Source organism: Petaurus breviceps, unplaced genomic scaffold (genome assembly GCF_028583685.1).
Source record: "Petaurus breviceps papuanus isolate PSGF00001 unplaced genomic scaffold, PetGlider_PUasm1.0 173, whole genome shotgun sequence".
NCBI lineage: Eukaryota > Metazoa > Chordata > Mammalia > Diprotodontia > Petauridae > Petaurus > Petaurus breviceps.
In genome coordinates this window covers 15984313-15990861 of record NW_027185759.1, presented here as the reverse complement: position 1 = coordinate 15990861, position 6549 = coordinate 15984313, and the positions used below count along the sequence as shown (strand labels likewise).

At 41.7% G+C, this 6549-nt stretch overlaps 1 long non-coding RNA gene across 1 annotated transcript in view; it reads right to left on the bottom strand.

The window, feature by feature from the left end:
* LOC138157850 (uncharacterized) overlaps positions 1-3441 on the bottom strand; it is a 6532-nt gene extending 3091 nt beyond the window's left edge. The window contains exons 1-2 of the long non-coding RNA XR_011167479.1: positions 3284-3441; positions 1273-1490 (exon numbers count right to left, since the gene is read on the bottom strand). This is a non-coding gene — a long non-coding RNA (uncharacterized lncRNA). The remainder of the gene's footprint in view (positions 1-1272; positions 1491-3283) is intronic.
* Between the last annotated feature and the right edge of the window lie 3108 nt (positions 3442-6549).

Here is a 6549-nt window from a genome sequence, read left to right as displayed (position 1 = left end):
AAAAAAAAAAAAAAAAAGACAGCTATTGGTGAATTGCTCTAGCCTTGCCATTGGGCCCAGGGACAGCTTCTCATAAATTCATATGTATGGAATTTTATTCTAGACAATCCTACTTAATTCTAAAAGAATTAGAACTACATGTCACCTTAGGGAGCTATTTGGGTTTGGGGGGGGAATAAAAGTACCAATATAACCTCAAGGAAGGGACCTCTAGTGAGGAAACCATCCAAGATTCTGGGAGAGTCTAAGACAAGTTGAGGAAAACCTTGGACTCCCCTTTGAACTGGAAAATGCTTTCTTATAAATTCTGACTCAGATGTTTTACTGACCATTGATTGAGAAAATAATTTCATAGAATAGTAGAATGGAGTTTAGAGTTCTCTAAGACTTACAAAACACTTTAATGTAAGAGATAATATGATCCTGACAATGCCTTGGTAGGACAGGGACTGCCCATATTCTCCTGATTTTGTAGATGAGGAAAATGAGACTTTTAGTGGTGAAGTTATTAGTTCATGTTCATGTTCACCCTACTCCTAAAGGAATGGAATAAGCATTTATTACATGCCTACTATGTGCCAGACCATGCTAAGAGCCTTATAAATATCATCTTATTTGATCCTCACAGAAATCCTAGGTGATGTTATCCTCAATCTACAGATGAGGAAACTGAGGCACACAGGATTTAGTGACTTGATGAAGGCTGCACGACTAGCGAGTGTCTGAGGCCAGCTGTCTGAGCATCAGAAGTGAAGTCCAAATCCTGGTGCCTCAGATCTGGAGCGTTCCGTCCTTTCCACCATATTGTACTGTATTTAACTTCCTAAACTTTGGGTAGGGCTCTTTGATATACACCCACTGGTGCTTTGACCAACCATGACCAACATTGCTTTCTCTCACCTCTTTATGAATTCACTGCAGAATTTGGAAATCACATTTTCTATTAAACTGCTGCTACCGACTTTAAAAGTTCAATTTCATGGATCATCGCCTTTGGCAAGGGGTAATAAGTAGAAGGCAGCTTTGGAGAAGTTTAGAAAGTAGATATAGGTCTTAATCCTTCTACTCCAAAGTAAGATCTTAAAACCAACTTTGAAAACAGTGGGAATTAGTTTACACACGTTGATGGATTCAAACTACAGAGAGATCTCACTTCTATTAAATGCTGTGGTCTTACAGGGAGTGAGGAAAGGAGAAAGAGGAGAATGATGCTTTTATGAAGGAGAGAAAATTTTCCATAAAAAGAGAAATTGGGAGTTTTATTCTACCTACCAGTCTTTGTCTAACTCTTCATGTGATCTCATTTGGGGTTTTCTTGGCAAAGATACTGGAGCGGTTTGCCATTTCCTTCTCCTGCTCATTTTACAGATGAGGAAACTGAGGCAAACAGGGTAAAGTGACTTGCCCAGGGTCACACAGTTAGTATGTGTGTAAGGCTGGATTTGATCTCATGAGGGTGAGTCTTCCTGATGCACCATCCACTGCAGCACCTAGGTGAAACAAGAAAATTTAAGCAGAATCTATTTTTAATGACCCCAACAACCTCAAAACAGCTGCCTTGTAACAGACTACTTTCATGTCTATGTCTGCAATGGTGTCAGGAAGGAAAGACACCTGATTGTTAGTGTTCCATTAATGTTTATGAATATTCAATGTTTTATATATGCTTCATTTACCAATACTAATTAGGGGCCAGCATATACTAGAAAGGTATGCAGAGATGATTGCCCACTTACAAACCACCACAGCTAGAAGGGTATGAATTATTACTTCTCTGTGTCTCTATTTAGACTCACAGGACCACATTACACAGGATTTCAAGGAACCTTACAGATCCAAGGGTGTGTCAAAACCAGCTTGAACATGCTCACTGGAGACAATTGTTAAATTCTTAATTTAAGCATTTTCACCTAGGAAATCAGCAAACACTGCAAATCAGAGCTTGATTTATTGTTCTGCTGATTGTCTAGTGACAGTAGGTCCTATGAACCTTGTGACTTAAAAGTCCACATGGGAAGTCATCCCAGAAAATTCTCAGTGATCTACTGAAGGGTCAACAAAATGCATTCCTAGGGAAGGAAAAAAAAGAGAATTGTCTAGAGAGAACAATGTTGATATACTGGGGCAAAGAGGTCGTTGGTGAGGGGAGTAGAGGGCATATGAGGTCCTTTTGGGAGGTGCTGAGGAACACATGTCCCATAGATCTGCCATTTGGGGAAAGGGCAACCTTAAATTACCCAAGTCCACAACATATGGGAAGGGAGTGAAGACTCAGGGAGGAGTACGATAACTGTCTTAAAATAGTTGAAAAGGAAGAGAGACTAGATTTGTTCTATTTGGCAACTAAGGACTGAGCCAGGAGAAATGGGGAGAAATAGTCAAGAGATAAATTTAGCACTGATGTCGTTAGAGCTGTCAAAAAAATGGAATAGGCTCCTCTTCAGTGGATCTCTTTAATCAGAGACTGGATGACCACCTGTAAGAGGTGCTGTATAGGTAATTGTCTCTTAGGTGTAGATGGAACTAGATAACTTTGAGGATCCCTTACACCCCTGAAATTCTGTGTTCTTAGGAGAGCTAGGTGGCACAGTGGGTAGAGCACCAGACCTGAAGTCAGGAAGACTCCTCTTCCTGAGTAAAAATCCAACTTCAGTCACTTACTAGCTGTGTGATTCTGGGCAAGTCACTTCACCCTATTTACCTCAGTTTCCTTATCTGTAAAACTAGTAGAAGGGAATGAGAATCTCTGCCAAGAAAACCCTAAGTGGGGTCATGAAGAGTCGAACATGATTGAAACAACTAAACTGTAACAACAACAATGATTCTTCTATAATCAACTTGGATTTCGAGAAGGCACATAGTAGGGAAACAAAGGCGGGTCACAGGGAATAAAGACAAAAGTGTGACCTGGATCTGTGAGAGGAGCCAAAGAACCAAAGCTGGGCCAGAAGGCTGCTTCCTCTCTAAATGTTCACCACCCATCTCTTTAATAATGCATTTGTCAACTTTCCAGGATGCAAAGTCAAGGCTTGGCAGGCTCCATTCTTTTTCCCCCTTTGAAAATTAAGACAAAGCTGAGGATGACATTAGGATTTTTTGTTACCAATATACTAAGAGAATTTTTTGCCATTCTCCAGTCCTGCAGTAACTCTCCCACTCACCGTGACTTTGGTCCAGTGGGGCTCGACAATCACGAGCCAATTTTCCCTCAGCCTTGGGAGACCGTGCACCTGGCCCTTCTATCAAGGGCCTCGAGCTGCCCTTTGGTTATCTCCTCACTTACCTGGGGTATCAATTCCCCGTCAGTCATCTCATTCTGTTCTTTCCAATCCAAAGATCATTCTCCTCACCAGAGAAAAACAGAAACAAAATAAGAGTTGAGCAGCTCTGCCTTCTCTCCATGCCTTTCGATCTTCCATCTCCATGAATCTTTTCTTTGGACCTCCTATTTTAGTACAGTGGGATAATGATCTATTTCAGTGAAGGGAGTAACCACCCTGATAAAATCACAAACAGATTCTTGAAGTATTTGAAGCATACCTAAGCATACAAAATTGTCCCCCCTTCTCTCCCCTCCCCTCTTCTCTCTTTCTCCCCCACTTTTCTCTCCTCTCGTTCTTTTTTTTCTTTCTTCTCTCCCTGTGTCTTTCTCTCTCTTCTCTCTCCCTCTCTTCTTTCCTTCTTTTCTCTCTCTCTCCTCTGCCTCTTTGTTCCTCTGTTTCTATCTATCTATCTCTATTTTTTGTCCTTATGTCTATATCTCTCAGTATCTTTCTGTCTCCCCCACTGTCTGTCTCTCAATCTCTGCCTCTATCTCTGTCTCTCTCTGTCTCCCCCTTTCTCTAGTACACACTTGAGCACTTGAGTCAAGAAATACCAACTCTGTTCTTCCTCCATAAATTTCATAGATCTTTTAAGAAGCAACTTGAGAAAAATTTGAATAACCCAGTCCAGTTGTCCCAGAGGAAGACAGAAGATGGAAACGCATATGGAGTGTTCAAGGTCTCACTCTGAACCCCAAACTCAGCGGTACACAGTGATGTGAAAAGAAAGCATTTGTAGCTGAGGGAAGAGGCAAAAAGAGATTTTTACCAGTCAATAAATATTTGTTAAGTGTCTGCTCTGTGTCTGGCAGCTAAAGAATGCAGTGGACAGAGCTCCAGGCTTAGAGACAGGAAGGCTCACCTTCATGAGTTCAAAGCCAGCTGCAGACACTTACTAGCTGTGTGAGCCTGGACAAGTCACTTAATCCCCCTTTGCCTCAGTTCCTCATCGGCAAAATGGTGACACACTGGAGAAGGAAATGGCAAACAAGTCCATATCTTTGCCAAGAAAAGCCCATATCATATGTGTGGTGACTAACCTTGACAGACTGGGCTCCTCTCAGCAATGCCAGGCTATAAGACAACTCCAAAGGACTCATGATGGAAAGGGGTATCCACATCCAGAGAAAGAGCTACAGGGTCTGAATGCAGACTGAAGCAACCTACCTGCTCTCTCTCTTTTGTTTTGTTTCTTCTTTCTCCTTGTTCACTGCACTGGTTATAATCCTGCTTTACAACTTGACTAATGTTTAATGGGAAGGTATTTGTGGATCCTATCTTTGATTGCATGCTGCCATGGCGCGGGAAGGGGGGGGAGAGGGAGGGGGAGAAAATGTGAAATACAAGGGATTGTGGAACTAAATGTTGTAAACCAAAAGTAAATAAATAAATTTTTAAAAAAGAGAAAACCCCAAGGACAAAGTTGATAGGGTCACATAGAGTCAGACATGACTGAACAACATCACTGTGCCTGGCCCTGTGCTAAACACTCAAGATACAAGAATCGTATTAAAAAAAAAAACAGCCTTTGCCCTTAGAGAACTGACAGTTTCATCACCATGAATAGTCAAAGACAATTAACTTATTTGAACAGTTCAAGAAAAGAGAATTCCCATTGCATCCTGGGAGACTTTGGGAATGTGAGGTCAGGGCTATGACCAGTAGATACATAAGAAAGCAAAGACATTCTGATCCAGAGTTCTGTTTGTGAGCCCTAGAGTCAAGTGATGAGGCAGAGGCTGCAGAATGAGCTCACCATTGCAAGTCTACCATTCCCTGTACTGTCTGTCCATGCTGCCTCCCGAGAAATGGCCCATCTCATCTACCATACTGGCCATCCTTTTTCTTATCAACAAGAGTGAGATTGTGTATCCTAAGTCAGCTTCTGGTCAGGATCCAGAAGAGCTTCCACCCACTCCCATCATTCTCTTTGACAGCCCCCAGTTTGAAGCCTATGCTTTTCCCTCCTCTTCCCTATTATAGTCAGAGCTGCATTTTTCCTGTGCAGTTACATTCAGGTAAGTAAGGATAACTAGCTGCTATAGGCTTTCAGCTGGGGGAAACACCTGGTCCTCTCTCACCAAGGCCCAGTCCATGGGCTTTTACTCTTGTTATTGTTCATGTTCTCATTTACCTTTGGTAAAGGAGTTTTGGAGACAAAAGGCTGTGATCTTTGAAAAGTCAGGAGAAGACCAAGGGTCCGGGGACTGCAACCAACAATTTTCAGGCAGCTACAAAGCACCAAGTCACCTGTTTGACCCAGGCCAACAGTGATTTGTGCAAGCAAGGAAGCAACATCATCCATTGCCTATGATGAATTTGGAAGTGGCCTTGGTGGGGCAAATGCTTTATAGCAGCCCCTTGAAGTTTGAGCCCATTCTCCCCTGGAACCAGGACAGAATAGGAAGAGTGTGCCCTCAGTACAAAGGGCAGTTTGTACTTTGGCTCTAGCCATATTTCTCAGAAAATAGTCTTTTTGGAGAAGTTTAACCAAATAGAATGATCCATTACTATGTGATCTCATTTAAGACAAAGAGGCTAGTACTCAGATTAAAGGCAGAAATTTCAAGTCAAAATAACTAGGGATCAGATTTCAATGACGAGAAGAAAAGGGTGATCGAGAATCAACTGGGAGTCTTGAAAAAAAGAGGGGAGAAAAATCAATGATGATACCGAATTTGGAATCAGAAGGTCTGAGGACAAATACTATACAGACTACTTACTACCTGTGTGACCTCAGACAAGTCAACCAGTCAGTCAGGCCCTGGGACTGTTAAGCTTTCTCATCAGTGAGAGAGAGAGAGAGAGAGAGAGAGAGAGAGAGAGAGAGAGAGAGAGAGAGTTATGCTAAACTATCTCCAAGACCCCTTTCAACTCTAGATTTATGATTTCTTGCATATTTCCTGAAGTCTTAGCTGTCTGAAAAGTCCTAGTGATCTGATTCTCTAAACTTTATATTTTCCATATAACCATGCTTTCTTTTACCACTAGATTGGTAAGTTATTCAATGTTTTAGTTCTATCTAAGAAATAAACACTCTCAGGAACTATCAATTATGGATGTTTATTTCTGAATCTTCACTTTTCTAAGATAATTCTAAAACTTCTCAAGACTCAGCTTCCTTTTGGTTTCCAGATCCCTACTTCACTTTGCCCAGGAATTGTTAAGGGTCTTCACTAACACAGGGTGGCACTGTTGCATTAGGTCACCCTTACTTAGAGCTTTT